A 16,917-nucleotide genomic window follows, 5' to 3' on the forward strand; every position below is an offset into this window, starting at 1 on the left:
AAGGAAGAGTGGAGATGTCATTTGGCAGAAATCACTGGTTCTACTTTTAATCTGTTCATAAAACAATGCTTTAGCCATTCAAGTTGTCTCACTTCTTAACATCACCTCATCTCTGGCATATAATGCTTTTTGTAATCTATCTTATACCACTACTTACGATCACATTTGCAATTCACACAAAGCCCACAGAGTAAAGGTAAGCATAAGAGAACCAGGCATGGGGCCCAGAGGTGACTCTAGAGCATGACAGGTCCCAGGAAAGGGTCAATGAGATATTCATGGCACAGGGCATCTGCATGGACACCCAGGAGTACAAGTGAAAGTACTTAGTAGAGTGGTTAGTGGCCAGGACGTGGCCAGGATGTGCAAAGTTGTGTATATGTGCTATGGGAGGGCTATTATGAGAGGCCAAGGAATTTAAGGAAGCAAATTTGATCCATCTAATGAGATTCTTCACGACCTTTGAGGTTTGTGAATCTTGGTTATAGCTACTGAAGCCCTAAGCTTTTGGAATTTTTTTGGAGATGAAGAAATGCACGCTAATGCCATAGTTGTCATTTAACCATTGTCCCTCTTCTCTCCTGTCCCTCCCTCTCCCTTAGCCCCTTTTTTCCTTCTTATCTCATCTCTCTGATTCAAACCTCCCACATATCTAGAATAGAAGCCAAGTCTGACTCTTTCCTGACCTTCACTCTGGGCCATTACATGAACGTCTCTAGTTCCTACCCACTTTTGCAGTTACCATATAAAAAATATATTCTCTTGCCTGTGAGTCAAACACTTCTATATCTCAAGCCCTCCTGCTCCCCTAATATTTAGATATGCTTCTAAAAGGTGAAATGAGTTGAGTAAAAAATGGGAGGTTGCAACATAAACAATAAAGGGATGGTAAAAAAAAAAAAAAGGTGATAAATATACAAACAGCCTCAGACCTAGAACTTTCAGGCAAGAGAAATGCAACAATAGGAAAAAAAATGAATCCCAAAGCTATGTCTTTTAATATGTGTGTTTATATATGTCCACATACATACATCTGTTGTGCATGATTTGTGAAGTTGATCATAAACTTCATTAGTGATTATACAGACCAAGAGTCTCGGTTTTCTAGTCTACATATGGCTTTGGATTCCTCACACCAGAAAAATAATAAAGTGAGAAAAGATAAGCCAAACATATACCTACTTAATCCAGAACAGGTAGCCACATGTGCATGTAGCTAAGAGTAGCCACTAATCACTAGTTCATTATTAAATGAAATTATAAATTGATTTCCTCAGTTGTACTAGCCACATTTTAAGTATGCAATAGTCATGTATATGTAGTGGTTATGCATTAGATAGTGCAATACAGAACATTTCCAATTACTAATCAGCCTTTAAAGGTAAATCAAAATCCTATTTCCTCCATGAAAATCTCCTTAGTAATTCCATTTTATATTAGTCTCTTCCCTCTCTTATTCCAGAAGTCAGAAAACTTAGATTTTCACTGAAAAATAATAATTCCCCCATTTTAAAAAAACACACAATATACAGCCTCATAGAAGAAGCTCTAGATGGTTTTTTGTTGGCCAGGAAGGACATAAAAGAATCCACTGGGAAATTCAGAGAAAGCTTTATAGAGGAGAAAGAACTTCATATGAGCTTGAAAAAAATTAGCTGAGAGGAGAGAGGAAAGTATTCTTAGAAGAGTAATAAATGATGCTTCACTTAGGGAACAAATCCTTTGCCACCTATTTCTTCTTTCAATTTTATACATTGTCTCTCTCTAAATATATTGTAAATTTGCAGGGAATAATGACCATTTCTTCTGATTTGTATGTTTCCTAAAATACGGAATGAAATAAGTAGCAAAGTTTTCTTGATTGTTTAGTCCATAACACTTCCCAGAAGTAAAGCTGTTTTTTTCAGGACCATGACTTTCCACAGTTTCTTTTTTTTCTAGCCTAACATATTTTTCCATCAAGTATAAAGGAAGTTTCCAAATTCAAAACTGAGTCTTAACACATTTTCCCATCACTCCCAAGAGAATGTCTGGTGTTCTTGATATGATTTTCCAGTTGGGAAGCAGGGACGCCTCATGGCAAGGCTTATAACAGTCCATTATTCAACCTAGAAATTAATAAGAGCATGTAAAAGGAGAGAGAGAGAAGCAATAGTTCCAAGAGCAGCAGCCAGCATAACAATGAACTTACAGTTTCTATCTTCCACCCTTCATTATATATTTAGTCATCTTCCATGCTATTCTTAAAGTCAGAAAAGAAAATACAGGCATTTTTTCGCCATATTTTAAGTTTCTGAAATATTTAATAATAGAATTTGAGAGCTGGAAAAATATACATTATTTATATGGAACATATTTACTAAGTAATTTCATATATTTGACTTTTATAATGACCTGCTGGATGGATATATCTAATAGTAGGATTATTTTCATTTCTGGATGAGGAATCTCAAGTTCAGAGAAGATTAAAAAAAAAAAAAAACAAACCTTCTGATTCCAAATTCATTGCTATTTGACTACATCATGCATATGGCTGTTAATGATCTAAAACAATTACTACTACTACTATGAATTTTAAAGAAGAATACCCTCAAAAAACGTACACCTGAAACTTGCATAATGTTATATGCCAATTATATCTCAATAAAGCTGTAATAAAAGAATCCTGTTTTACGTAGAAGAATACTCGATCCTACAGATCCTACATACATAAACGTTTGACACACACTTAAATTAACCATCTTATAGGTACCAGTGACAGAGCTAGACTTAAATCCATATATTATTGCTATAAGTGGAGCAAAAGGGAGAAAGGCTGTTGCTTATCAGACTAGGAAAGAACCAAACATATATGAAGGTTTTTGTTCCAGTGAAAGAGTCACCAAAGTCAGGAGGCTATTTATTCATAAAAATCCATATTAAGTGACAGGCAAGAAAGATGCCAGCTAGAGACAAAAATTTGAAAGTCATATAAAATTTGAAGTAATGAGAAAAAAAATCATTTAAAGGATAACATATAAAGAGACAAAAGAAAGTTAATGAAGAAAACATACATGGCCCCAAAAGAACAAATACCTTGTTATATTACTATTATCACTATTTTTAAATATTATCTACCTTTAAAAAAAACTTTCTGTGCACAACAACAAAAAGTAAAGGAGAAAGGAACATCAAAGAAGTAATGGCTATCACATTGCTATAAAGAGATCAAAAACATAAGGACTAAGAAAAAGGCATGGATTTAGATATCTTTGCTGCCACTAAAGAGAGCAGGTGAAATCAAACAGTAAAGAGAGAATCAGGAGGGAGAGTAATAAATGGTGACAAAGAGGAGAAAGAAAAATCAGAAATGAGAAGTTCAATTTATATAGGAGAAAAACTTGAGGGAAGTCAATATGGAAAATAAGGCAGTATGCTACGTGCACAAAGTCTGTAGAGTGGTAGAAATCTATAAACATTTAAGAGATAAATAAAACTTCCAAGCAACTGTGAGAATTTCTTTTGATGGGTATCATGAACTTGGATAAAAGCTAGATGGAATATTGTTTGACATCATTAAGAAACACTTAGGAACTTAACAGAATTTTTGAGTAGCACATTCATTTGGCATAAGAAAAAGAAAAGAGTCTCAAACAAGAGAGAGATCCATGAGGTCACAATGAAATTGTTTAACCAAATTAACATTCCAGGCAACACAGCAAAAGAAGTCAAAATGACCTGACATATGCAGAAAACAGAATACTGATCAGAGATCTTAAAATAGAGACAGCAATTGTAAGCTTATGGTAACTACTCTTTCTCTTCTATCTTGATTCTCCAATATGAATTCCCATTAGAAAAATCAACTTCACTAAAACAGGATGACTATAGTTAACAGTCCTGAATGATATATAGGAAAGTTGTTAATTCTTAGCACAAGAATTTTTTCCCTTCCTTTTTGTTCTACCTATTTGAGATGATAACTGTTAACTAAACCTATGGTGGTAATCATTTCACAGTATATATAAATCAAAGTGTAAACCTATACAATGGTGTATTTCAATTATTTCTCAATAAACTGGAAAAAAATAGCCTCATTTTCTTTCATATGCCTTTCTCTATACAATTTTTTCCAACTCTTCATTCTTATACAATTTCTGCTCCAGCTAATTCTGTTACAGCCTCCCTCTCTGGAAGTATGGGAACCTAAGAAGGAGATTCTTCTTGTGGTGGATTATAGTCTAGCAACCCCTCCACTACAACCTACCTAATATAGCAAAAGATTCCAGATGGCAGCATGGTCAGGGAGAGAGAAGTTCCACAAACTAAATTTTCTCTTGTGCACAAGTATTGCCCACATCCTTCCACACATTCTCCCTAAGAGAAGAAGCTATATAAAACACTTTAGTTTTGACAGAGATAGCTAATTAGCTTTAGGAGAAGGTAGTGACCAAGTGATGCATTAGAGTTCTGAGATGCTCAGGCTGAGGTCATCAGGCCAAGGGAATTATCTCATAAGATTGTAAGCAAGGGAGAAAAGATATAGTATATCTACATATAGTATATATAATATATATATATATACTATATATAATATATATATACTATATATAAAATAGATAATCAAGTTCCCACTGTATAAAACAGGAAACTATACTCAATATTTTGTAATAAATTTTAAGAGAAAAGATTCCAAAAAAGTGTGTATACACACACATACACACACACACACATCAGTATTGTATATATATGAAATAAAGCCATTTGCAGCAACATGGACGCAGCTTTGCTCATTTTTATTGGATTCTTTGTTTTGCTATTGGGTTGTGTGAGATCTTTACATATTTTGAATATTAACCCTTTATCTGATAGAAAGTTAGTAAATATTTTCCCATTCTATAAATTCTTACTTTTCCTTTTGGTTGACTTTTTCTTTTGCTGTGCAGAAGCTCTTTAATTTGAAGTAGTCCTATTTGTTTATGTTTGAATTGGTTCTTGTAGATTTGGGGCCATATCAAATATTGTTGCCCAGACCAATGTTAAAAAAGATTTTTATCCATATTTTCTTCTAGTAGTTTTAACATTTGGGATTTAACATTTCACTTTCTAACCCATTTTGAGTTAACTTCTGTAATGGTCCAATTTCATTCTTTCACATGTGAATATCCAGTTTTACCAACACAATTTATTAAGGAGACCACATTTCCTCTTTAAATATCAATGGCTCCCTTGTCAGGTAGTAGTTGACTGTACATGCACGGGTATATTTCCGGGCTCTTGATTCTGTTCCATCAATCTATGTATCTGCTTTTACGCCAGGAGCATACTATTTTTATTACTATAGATTTGTAATAAAATTTAAAATCAGGAAATATGATATCTCCAGATTTGTTCTTCTTTCTCAAGATTGCTTTGTCTATTTAGGGTCTTTTGTGGTTCCATATGAATTTTAGAATTGTTTTCCTATTTATATTAAAAAATGCCTTTGGAATTTTGATAGATATTGTATCGAATCCATAGATAGATTCAGTATTTAGATGGGCATTTTAAAATATTTATTCTTCCTAACCGTGAACATCAGATATCATTCCATTTATCTGTGTCTTTTTCAATTTCTTTCCTCAAAATATTGTAGTTTTCAGTATACAGATGTTTCACCTCTGTAAGTTAAATTTTTCTAAGTGTCTTATTTTTATGATGCTATTGTAAATAAGATTATTTTCTTTCTTTTTCAGTTTTTTTTTTTTTTTTGTCTTTTGTCTTTTTAGGGCCGCACCCACAGCATATGGAGGTTCCCAGGCTAGGGGTCTAATTGGAGCTGTAGCCGCTGGCCTACACCAGAGCCACAGCAATGCTAAATCCAAGCCGCATCTGCAACCTAACCACAGCTCATGGCAACGCTGGATCCTTAACCCACTGAGCGATGCCAGGGATCAAACCTGCAACCTCATGGTTCCTAGTCAGATTCGTTTCTGCTGCGCCAAGACAGGAACTCCAGATGATTGTTAGTGTATGGAAACATAAGGGATTTTTTTTTTTTTTAATGTCAGTGGTATATCCTTCCACTTCACTAAATTTATTTATCAATTCTCAGTATTTTGGAGTGAATCTTTGGGATTTTCTGTAAGATTATACCATCTATAAATAATGCAATTTACTTCTTTGTTCTGATTTGGTGCCTTTTATTTCTTTCTCTTGCCCAATTACTGTGCCTAGAACTTCTAATATTATGTTGCATAGGACTGGCAAGAGTGGGTACCCTTGTTTTGTCCCTGATCTTAGAGGAAAAGATTTCAACTTTTCATCATTATATATTCTTTACAGCGTGTTTGTCATTTATGGCCTTTATTAAGTTTATGCACATTCTTTCTATACCCAGTTTGTTGAGAGTTTCTATCATAAACATTGTCAAATGCTTTTTTTTATTGAGATGATCGCATAATTTTTATCTTTCATTCTATTAATGTACTATACTACATATATTGATTTGTGTGTATATTAATCATCACATTGCATACATTAAATTTACGTTATTAATAATATATCAATAAAGCTGGAAAATACATATATAATCTATTTTCTTAATTTTATGATTATCTGTCTTTATTGATGGTTATTGAAAAGAAGTAAGACATAAATGTAATCATTTAAGCAGTTACTCTTGGAAACCATCTGTCACAAAGAAGTGCAGTTTTCCAATTAAGTTATAATAAAATCTGTTTGTAATTAGAAGTAAACTTTGGGGAGTTCCCACTTCCCACTATGACACAATGGGTTAAGGATCTGGCACTGCCACAGCTGTGGCATAAGATCACAGCTAGGGTTCAGATTTGATATCTAGCCTGCAAATTCCAATGCTATAGATGCAGCCGAAAAAGAGAAAAAGTTGTTCACTGATGCTGTTAAACTACTTCCTACTTCTGTGATAAGTAAACCCATAACCATTAAGTTTTGTTTTCTTGCTAGCCTTAAAACTTCAGTCCCCCTGAGTCCACTATTCTCACTGCAGTTCTGCAAAGTTAAGTCAATTCAAACACCAAAAAGCCCTTTTTTTCAAAATACAGCATCTGCAACTCAGCAAATTCCAACAGAGGGTAACAGAGCATATTGCTTTAGCACTGAATCACAGGTACACTGAAAACTTAGAGGTAACCTCTTTTATGATTTTTATTTTTTCCATTATAGTTAGTTTACAGTGTTCTGTCGATTTCTACTGTACAGCAAAGTGACCTTCTCACGTGTGTGTTTGTGTGCGTGTGTGTATACACACACATATATTTATATTCTTTTTCTCACATTATCCTTCATCATGTTCCATCACAAGTGACTGGATATAGTTCCCTGTGCTCTACAGCAAAATCTCATTGCTTATCCACTCCAAATGCAATAGTTTGCATCCATTAACCCCAGACTCCCAATTCATCCCACGCCCTCTCCCTCCCCCTTGGCAACCACAAGTTTGTTCTCCAAGTCCATGATTTTCTTTTCTGTGGAAAGGTTTATTTGTGCCACACATTAGATTCCAGATATAAGTGATATCATATGGTATTCACCCTTTCTGACTTACTTCACTTAGCATGAGAGGCTCTAGTTCCATCCATGTTGCTACAAATGGCATTCATTTTTACAGCTGAGTAGTATTCCATTGTATATATATACTGAATCTTCTATGGAGTTATCAGTTACAGCTACCTGCCTCTGTAGCCAAGCTCTAATTTGGCATAGAGCTGATTTGTTTTGTTTTGTTCTGGATTTTTTTTCCATAAGTTTGCCACAAGCATTAATGAGATAAGGAAAAGGAAATTCATGAAATTACTAGAGAAGGATCCAAGGTCACACAATGCTGTGACAAGCAGTACCTTTTTTTCTTATGAACTTTTATCAAACTCTCCATATCTAAAAGTAGTTTCAGGAATTGAGAAAAGAAAATAGGTCTCAATAGACGCAGAAAAAGCATTTGACAAAGTCCAACATCCCTTCATGATCAAGACCCTCGCCAAAGTGGGTATAGAGGGAACATTCCTGAATATAATCAAAGCCACTTATGATAAACCCACAGCAAATATAATACTCAATGGGGAAAAACTGAAAGCCTTCACACTAAAATCTGGAACAAGACAGGGATGCCCACTCTCACCACTGCTCTTTGACATAGTTTTGGAAGTCCTAGCCACAGCAATTAGACAAACACAAGATATAAAAGGCATCCATATAGGAAGAGAAGAGATAAAACTGTCACTGTATGCAGACAACATGATACTATACAGAGAAAACCCTAAGGACTCAACCCCAAAACTACTTGAACTGATTAATAAATTCAGCAAAGTAGCAGGATATAAGATTAACATTCAGAAGTCAGTTGCATTTCTGTATACCAACAATGAAATATTAGAAAAGGAATACAAAAATATGATATCTTTTAAAATTGCACCTCAGAAAATATAAATAAATTCTGAAGAGTAATAAATTCTTAGGAGTAAAACTACATCTTAAGCAATGACCACCCTGAACCATAGGTGACCAACTGTGGGGAAAAAAAAAAAATCGCATGAATGTTGAAAGTGCACAAGCTCTACCACCACACTACTCTAAGTTAACAAAGGTTGTCTAGGCATGAATAATAATAATTAAAAAACCTAAAATTTATTGAGGGAGTCCTTAGTGTAGAAATCTGCCAGAAGCCAGCTCCTGTGGCCAGGGAGTGTACACTTTTTCCCTATGGGAGAGGGACATGGTGTCGGCGAATGTACATATGGAGACAGTCTCTTTGTCCCTTCTTTCAGGGTGCTGGACTGCTCAAATTTCATTAGCATAAGTGTTTGATTATATAGACAGATTTTCACTACAGATTACATCATAGTGTTAAAAGTGCATTGGTTAACTATTAGGCTTTGTTTTTTGATCACATGGTACAGTAGCAATACATCACATTTTAAAATCTTCAACTTAACTAAATTTAATGAGTACAATTCAAGGACAAACAGGCACAACATATCATGTGGGAAAGAGGAGACTCAGCACAAACCATCTCATGGCCAGCCAATTTCCACAAGCTGAAGAGGTTACAGACACAAAAATCTGGCATTTACAAATCTTGTTTTTAGACTAATGTATATCTTTAAGCGTTATGGCAGGAAGACAGTATAAGAAAATATAAATCAACCTAATTAGCTACCACTTAGAAGCTTCTAAAATCAAGGACAAAACTCACAGCTGGGTTTCTCTTGATCAAGAATAATATATGTCTAACTTCTACAAACCTCATTAAAATCCTAACTCTGAAGTTTACTGTAACTAGTTAGTAGATAAACACTATATATTAATTAAGTTGGATATGAATAGGGAAAAGTCCTTCAGGATGAAATTTCTATTATATTATTGTTGTAACTTTGTTAAATCACAAATCACCACAGGAAAATAAGAATGGAAAATAAGAATAATACGCAAATAATCAGGAAAGACTGAGGAAAACTGAATAACAAACAAAACAGCAGGAAAGACTAGGTCGCCCTAGAAACAATCCATGTTCTCTGGCACAAACACGGAAATTGTTTTTCCAGGAAAGCCCCAATTCTTCACCATAAACATCAATATGAGAGTTGTGTAACCTGAGGCCTGCCCTCAGCTTGTACCATGCAGGCAGGCTTTCATCCTGACTAGAGGCCCACCTTTGGCTTGAACCTTTCAGGTGAGCTCCCTTCCTTGGTTAGGAATCTGCCTTCAGGTTTTTGTGGTTTTTTTGCCATCAGGCAAGGTCCTTGTTTTGAGTCCCTTCATTTTCTTGGCTTCCCTCAGAAGTCTTAAAAACATTTGTCTTCACATCTAACTAGTCTCAAATTTCATTTTGTTGGTGTTGTAAAATAAAAAATTAGCAAAGAAAAAAGTGTTGATTGGAAACAGTGCATTAAATCCAATCCAACAGCATAATGAAGAATCAAAGACTAGTAGTTCTGGGAAAAAAGTGGAGAAAAGTAGAATAAAACAAGAATAAGTCTGTTAAAGTCAAAAGTTCATGATCTGGTTCTGCTCAATATTGAGAAAACAGTCTTTGAATTTTGCTGATTGGTTGGCAGTATCCAGGTAGAAGCGTTAGGCAAACATTAACCTACCGGGCTAGCTCTTAGTGGTCTACTTCAGGTAAGCTGCCAGGTGTAGGTCATATCACCCATTTAGGTCTGCACAGGTGACTGCAGGACTAACTGGCCAAGTCACAGACGTAAAAAAATAATTTTCAGAAGGGTAAAATCAGGACACTCATAAAAAGTTACTATTTAATGAGGGAACTAGTAAGATATTAAAACCAGTTCAAATGGGGATTTGACTTACAGAAACTTATATTCTTTACTGGAAAATGTATTTGCATTGCATGAACAAAAATCATTTTGTTTAACTGCTTAAACAAACATGCATTACCATCAGTTTTCTACAAGTTAAATTCTATTTCTAAAGGATTATAAAATACCCTAGTAAAAGAAAAGGACACATATTCCTATAGAGACATGTAATCCCATAGGATCCACTAGACAATACCTAGTATTCCATTGAAAGGGTACCCAATCATCTCTTTGCCCACTTCCGAGTCATTCTCAATTTTTCCAAACAGAAAGTATTTCCGTTATACAGAGAAAGACCTGATTAGTTTGAATTTTAAAAGCCAGTCTTTCCTCCAATGCAATCAAATGAGGTTTAAAGGAGAAGAAAAAATCTCTTCTGGGCCAGCCAATGGCCAAATATAATAGACTCATGCAGAGAAATAAGTCTGCAAAAATACTGGAAGTCTTGTCCCAAGGTGATTTGCTTTGAGTGTATTCTTCATGAAATAAAGTTATGAATACTCAACGGAGTCCTGAGGCTGACCCAGAATGAGCCAGGTTTCTTTACTTAATCCCTTTATAATAGAGATAAACAGAAACATTGTCAAGTTGTTTTAACAGAGCCTTCACTTCAAACACTCTGCACAAGCAGAAGTTGATTTTGAAGTGTGGTCTAGGAAGAACCAATCCTATAAAAAATTTGTCACAATACCTTGAGAGGCAGAATAATTTTGCTCCAGACATGGATATAATTACTTGTAAAATAATGCCCTTCTATAAACTGCCAGATCATTAAGAAAAAATAATGCTATTAAAAGTCATAAAGAAAAAGTCATTATACAGGGAGTATAAGAATCTATCCAAAAACCATAGAACAAATTGTAAAAATGTAATATGGAAAGATAAAAATTTATTTTTTCCTCTTTTGCTCTTTCTCTTGCTAGAAGAAATAACTGAATACTCTGTCTTTGGAGCTTGATACAGCTATAGGAATAACTATTTATAAACACAGTTTTCTCCCCTTTTCCTTTCCTACGGGCCTGGAATATCACAAATAATGGATATCTTACTTGGGGGTTATTTCTTCCCATTCAAAGTTAGTGACCTATAAAAAATTAAAAACCAGTAGGGGTGCAGCCACTACATAGAATTTATAGAGATAAAATGTAGAAACAAGGTAAAAAAGATAATATAAACAGACCTATATTTAAATACTTTGAAGATATGGAAGGTAATAACTGACATGAGGGAAAACAAAAAGGGTAAAACTAAATTGCTAAGTAAGTCATTAGACATGACTGACTTACAACATAAACTAACTGACAGAATCTTTCTCAGTTTATCATTAAAATCAAAAAAAATCCTTTTCTGGCAAAGGCAATTGGGTAAATTCCAAGACTATTGATGAGAAGTGGTGAGAATGCAGCTGAAAAAATGCTGACTACATTTTTTCCTTCTTAGATGGGGACTACACCTTTAGTTAAAAACAATGAACTTGACTTTGAAGGATAATTACAAGAGAGAAAGGAAACTAGAAAGACTGTCTTTATGAAATTGTGAGAAGATTTGTTAATTTGCTTTTTAATGATCTAGTTGCCTTTTGTCATTCTAGGATAATTGACTTTGAATACACTGTATTTTAAGGGCCTTAACACCAACTGAATTGTGTTATCACAAATTGAGTTATTCATTAAAATAATTAACTTGAAAGTTTCAGGATATTGTATTTAAAAAAATAAAAATTTAAAAATTTAAATAATTTCAATAAAATAGTACACTTTTATCTCAACCAGACTCAAGTTGATACTTTAGTGTTACAGATCAAATAAAGATAAGAGGCAAGGACTAAGGTGTAGATACACACTAGGAGAAACTGTCTAGACTCCTTTGAATCTTGGTTGGAGGCTAATGGCACAATAATTTACAATCTGAGAAAATGAAAGAAATAGCTACCTACCCTCCTACTATTTTTTAAAGATGCATTTCAAAATTCACACTGCAAGTGTTAAAAATTTTCACATTCTGAGGACTTTTTTACTAAGCGGTTTTGTTTATAAGACCAAATATATGATATAATAATTTTACAGTCTCAGTTTAGGAATTTCCTTAATAAAATTACTTAAAATATTCATTAGTAAATTTAAGGATTTTTGTAGAAATCTACTCAAATAAAGAAACCTTCTATGATATCAGTAAACAGTTTCTGTAACAAGGAAGAAAACAGACAATTCCAAAATAGCACTTGATTAGGGGAAATGACAGCAGGCTTCTTATGGCTTATGAGTTGATCTCAAAAGTTATTAAAGCAGCCGATCAGAAACAGGGCAAAACTTTGGATTGGTTGATGTCAAGGCAAGAGTTAATGCAGGCAAAGTGAGATTTGTGGAGAAGGAAGCTTTGTGTGAATCACAAAGTATTCCCTGGCTGTAGTTACAAAATTGATGAAGACTGCTGTTCCGTTCTCGGTCTTAGAAAACTAATGACTCTGGCCAAAGCAGAAGGTGGGAAATAAAACTAGTGTCACCTTACTTTTATTGTCAAGATTTCTAGATGGCATCGTCAACACAAAAACAGTCTCAAGTCCAGTCAGGGACTGAGCTCCATGCTCCTTTTGTCAAGTGATGAGTGTTGGATCATGTAATATGACCGAGTCTGCACAGTAGCATTCAAAACTTTGGAAATTACTTGCAGATGCAATGCACAGAAACTCAAGAGCAGAATAATGATTAAACTTTGCAAAATCCATTAGTGATCAGAGACATAATTTAAAATTACCAAATACAGGCTAAAATAACATACCCCTGAATCTATTTATCTACCTTTGTAAGCCATCATCTTCAGTTGAAATTAATTGTTCAGTCTGGCTCACACATTTATCCTAGTCTTGGCAATCGAATAAGCATAACTTACTTGGCTAGCTAATAGAAAGTTAAAGCTATTTGGTTGTCCATTATCATATAGGCTAAAATGTTCAGACTTGCCTATTGAACCTCAAGAGCTGTCACAGAGTCATTATAAGTTTGGCTAATGTTAATTACAAATTTCTAACTGTGTTTTCCAATTAATAATCCTCCTCTTGCATGATGCCAGAAAAAAGTGAATTAGTGATTCCTCTGGAAAATTCTCCAGGTTTTAGGTCATGAAAGGTTCCTTGTGCAAATAAGGAAAGATGTTCATATTTACGGATGATAAGACTAAGTGTATTACATGAGCTCCTTGTAGTATTTGGGCATGCCTGCTTGCAACAGAGTAGAGTCTATGATCACATGATATTCTTAGATGCACAGATCAGCAGTTACTAACCCACAAGGAGAGAGACTATGAACAAGGCAAACTCAAAGACTTCTGAAATTTTACTAATTTTAACTTTAGAATTTTATATGCCTTTTCTATTAGGCCAGAAGATGAGAGATGGTATGGATGGTGGAGTTTTTGTGAAAGTGATAATGCTTTGCAGAGCTCCTGAATGAGAGCCTTGCAATTCCACAAGTAAGGAACATACAACTGAGGAAATTTTTGCCAATGTCAGAGCCACAGATTTTAGCAGAGAAAGAGTTTGACCATTATAAAAACAAACCTTTAAAAAAAAAATTGGTATCACATTGCAGGAAGTAATCCTAGGATATCAGTTTGGAAGCATTCCACTGGGCTCTCACATTTTGGGAAGACTGTGGCTCCACATGCACCCAATCTTTAGAGTTTTGCCAAGACTATTGTGGCAAGTACTAGGGGAATTCTAAGGGATTCTTCTAAAATTTCCCTGGCAATTTGAATTTTGAACAGTGGCAAATTTGTCCTTACACGGATGAACTCACATAGACTCAAATCAAGATTCTACTTGAAAACATCTGGAGCTATAAGATGGACAGCCTGGGAATGTCAGACAGATTATCTTCACATAATTTATATCCATGTCAATTCCAATATTCTTTCTTTGATGTTAGAAACTAATTTTGGCATTCTCTAATGAGTCCCTTGAACTTTGCAAAGTCCTATGGGGGTGGTTGTAATCATAGCAGCAAGCACCTTCGTGAGGGCTTTATACTATTACTCCTTTCAGTGGGGCATTGTCACTTACACACAAACTTCAGTATCTGTGCCATCTCCAATCTCCTAGCTTAGTAAAAAAAGTCAAATGTAAGTCTCAAATTAAAGTTATTCAAATTTGCAGAAACATCCACATGAAGGAAGCATTTTCTTTACTTTGTATTTTATTATTTTTTTTTAGTTTTTGCCACACTTGTGGCATATGGAAGGTCCTGGGCCAGAGACTGAATCTCAGCCACTCCTATTCACTGCACTAGGCCAGGGATTGAACCTGCACCTCAGCAGTGACCAGAGCCACTGCAGAGACAATACCAGATCTTTAACCTCCTACACCACAACAGAACTCCAAGGAAGCATTTTCTCATCTCATTCTCCATCTCCTTTCCATTAACTTCCAATGAATACAGACTATCTTCCCATCTACAAAGAACCAAGTCAATCTTGAAGTGTAAATTTCCAAAATTAAGGATGGTTTGTAACATTTATATACCCTGTATCCATAATTCCTAGAACACTGCATAAGTAGACAATCAGATACCATCAGGAGATACACAGATCAAATACACTAAGTTGCTATAGTTTCCCATGTAAATATTACCATATTTAACTACTTTTGCAAAATGCTAAGAGGAGTGTAACTTTCTTTAGTGTGACTTCCTTTCAATGCCTGTCAGGCTGCAGGACATTCTTAGTGACAACACCAGTTGATCTCATTCCTATTTTCAACAATGAAGACCCTAAGTTAAAACTGGAATCAGTTAGTCCAAAGTGTATTTTCTCAAGAATTTGCAAATAAGTAGGAATTGCCATGGACTCCATTTTTAAAGGGTCCAACAATTGCATGTAAAGGCATCCTAGTTTCTCAAGTGGTAACAAACTCATTCAATGAATGAAGGCTCTGCAAACCACTTAGATATAATTTTTTACCATAAAGGATGATAAATGTACAATGATCTCCAGGTTCACCAGAGTACATACTAGGAGAAAGGCAATGCAATTTTTGATACTAAAAATTATGACTGTTAGAATTTCTTTTTTACAGCCTAATGATGAAGATAAATTAACACTGGTGATTACGATTTACATAGGCCAGCAAAATGCTTTTATCAAGGCTCAATATCAAAAATCTGTAAACAAAAGTGCAGAGTTTAAGAGATTTTTTTAATGTATCTGGCTATTTTAGTAGCTTCTTTAATTATTACAATATTTTGTTATAAATAATTTTTAAATTACAAATAAGTATAAGAAGATACTAAAACAACCTAAATCACACCCCCAGGAAGAAATATAACTACTAACATTTTGGCTTATATACATACAGTATTTTAAAAATAGAGCAAGTTTTAAATCCAGTTTTAAATCAATTATTAATCTATATTGAGCAACTTTCCATGTTATTAAACATTTGTCATATAATATCTGACCTATATGTATATATAATTCCACTGTATTCATAATATAATTTATTTAACTTAGAATTGTTCTGCATCAACAAGGAACTGCAGAAATAGAGGGGAAACATAATATAAACATATTGGCCCTAAATGAAGAAGGGAAATCTAGCACTATTCAGGGATCAATTTTAAACCAACTTTATAAGAAAAAAAACATAATGATGAAAAAGTCAGGCTCCAGAAGCAGACTGCCCAGATTTATTTCGAATTTACCATTTAGCAACATGACAAGTTATTTATCCTCTCCATACCTTCATCTACAAATCTGTAAAATAGGGATGTTAATAGCATTTATATCAAAGACTGCTGAGAGGATTAAATGAGTTAATACAAGTAAAGCAAAGAGCAGTGCTTGACACATAGTATGAACTCTATATACATTTCCCATTATTACTTTTACCAACACACTGAAGAAGGAAGTAAACTATTAAATCTTTAATTTGGCAGTAGATACAAAGTCAAAGTACATACACAATACTAATAAAAGACAAGATAATGGAGACATATCAAAAGATAATTGTGTGTGTGTGTGAGAGAGAGAGAGAGAGAAAGAGAGACAGAGAGAGAAAGAGAACAAAGAAAAGGTAAGTTTAATGTTCACTACAGGAAAAAGCAAATTTTATCTTTAAGCTAATAGATGTCAAGGAAATAATTATAAGCCAGGAAAGGTACCCAGGCTAACTTTTAAATTAATAAAATCTTTTCAAATATCATATTACTTAGTCATAACCATAAATCTGTGAGTTCTGTCGGAGTCTCTGAAAAAATCGAAATTCAGAGAGTTTAAGTGACTTAGAGAAGATAAGACAGCAAGGGAAGTGGTGCTATTAGCACCAAAATCTCTAAATTTTAACTGCAAATTTTATGTAATGCTATACTGCCTTTATTTCAGACACTCGTTTTAAGACAAAGACTGATAGCTCAAAAAGCCGAATCCACACAGGGAATAACTCGAATTTGGCCTGCCTCTTGTTTTTGCAAATAATATTTTATTAGAGCTCAGCAGTACCTTTTCATTTATGTGTAGTCTACAGCTATTTGGACACTACCACAGCAGAAGTGAGTGTTTGTATCAGAGACCATATAATTCACAAATCCAAAACTATTTATAATTTGGACATTTA

The 16,917-nt window shown here is 34.3% G+C and overlaps 1 protein-coding gene across 6 annotated transcripts in view; it reads right to left on the reverse strand.

Moving 5' to 3' along the window:
• LOC110261611 (uncharacterized) overlaps nucleotides 1-16,917 on the reverse strand; it is a 310,291-nt gene that overhangs the window by 291,670 nt on the left and 1,704 nt on the right. The window lies entirely within an intron of this gene.

The sequence above is a fragment of the Sus scrofa genome, chromosome 7 (genome assembly GCF_054392235.1).
Source record: "Sus scrofa isolate SSC_HxYL_T2T_F1_AM1 chromosome 7, Sscrofa_HxYL_maternal_Yorkshire_Landrace_v2.0, whole genome shotgun sequence".
NCBI lineage: Eukaryota > Metazoa > Chordata > Mammalia > Artiodactyla > Suidae > Sus > Sus scrofa.